This window comes from Propithecus coquereli, unplaced genomic scaffold (genome assembly GCF_000956105.1).
Source record: "Propithecus coquereli isolate 6110/MARCELLA unplaced genomic scaffold, Pcoq_1.0 Scaffold156, whole genome shotgun sequence".
NCBI lineage: Eukaryota > Metazoa > Chordata > Mammalia > Primates > Indriidae > Propithecus > Propithecus coquereli.
In genome coordinates, this window is record NW_012140080.1 from 288,864 (window position 1) to 290,296 (window position 1,433).

General features: G+C 36.6%; 1 protein-coding gene across 1 annotated transcript in view; it reads left to right on the forward strand.

Moving 5' to 3' along the window:
• Positions 1 to 1,433, forward strand: part of FAM221A (family with sequence similarity 221, member A) — a 33,030-nt gene that overhangs the window by 5,925 nt on the left and 25,672 nt on the right. The window lies entirely within an intron of this gene.

Here is a 1,433-nt window from a genome sequence, read left to right on the forward strand (position 1 = left end):
GAGTAAAGATTTCCTCTAACCAAAGCAACATAGCTGACAGAAATACTGCACGTAGGGGGGTTTATTTTCACTTTACTAACAAGAACAACAAAACAATAAAAAATAATCATATTTGCTTTGAGCTGAGTAGATAGAAATTATAATTTTTGGTAATACCTACATTGTGTTTATGTGTCTGTCTTTTTTTAAAGGTATAAACAACATAAAACTGACTTTGAAACGATTCCTGAGCAGCGCCCCATTGATCTGCCTTGCCGGGTGACTGGCTGCCAGTGCAGGGCTTACCTGTATGTCCCTTTGAATGGCACTCAGCCCATTCGCTGCAGATGCAAGCACTTTGCTGATCAGCACAGTGCTGCGCCTGGCTTTGCATGTAACGCATGTGAGTTTTGTTATTATAAACACACCAACACAGAATGTTCCCATTTCTTCCTTGAATATTTAATTGCCTTTGTACCAATTTTATTCAGTTATAGAGTCAAGGTTAAATAACAAAGGAAAATTCAATGGATATTCATTTTTGTGGAAAAACTCAGGAATTATTGGTATGTTTGGTAATTATAAACTCTAGTCTCATGTAGTTCAAATAATTTAAGTAATAGTAATAGATTTTAAAAAATCACTAGATGTAACCTGATTCAAATTTTTGAGTAGTAGGAGTTTCATCAACTAACTTCTATTTATAGATTTTTAAAAGGGATTTTGTAAGTAAAAAAAATTTTATGATTTGCTAACAGATTATAATGTTATTGCCTAAAACATAGGCTGATGGGAAAAACAAAATATAGCATGATAACTGTAATGGTGGATATGCAATAGCACCCTTGCCTCAGTACCTGGACCCAAATCCCACCCTCCACCCCATATGCTCTTTCATTTCATCATAATTTTAAAACCTTTGGAAATAGGTAGGGTAGTGGTCCAGTTTCCTTCAGGAGATAATTATTACAATTGTTTTTGTAGTAGTTTGAGTTGAAATCTTAAAAGGAAATATGTAACAAAACATTTTTCACGACAGTGGAAGGAATAAAAGTGTTTCACTGGTTAAGTATGGAAGTAGTTGGATAAGACTCGTTTACTTATGTGCCTTGGTTCCTGTACGAATTTGTCAAAGGTGTGAGTGGGTAAAGATTTTGTTAATGGTATATTCTGGCCTCTATTCCTATATGGTTTTTTTTTTTTTTTTTGAGACAGAGTCTCGCTCTGTTGCCTGGAGTAGAGTGCCGTGGCGTCAGCCTAGCTCACAGCAACCTCAAACTCCTAGGCTCGAGCAATCCTACTGCCTCAGCCTCCTGAGTAGCTGGGACTACACACATGTGCCACCATGCCTGGATAATTTTTTCTATATAGATTTTTAGTTGTCCAAATAATTTCTTTCTATTTTTAGTAGAGACGGGGTCTCGCTCTTGCTCAGGCTGGTCTTGAACTCCTGA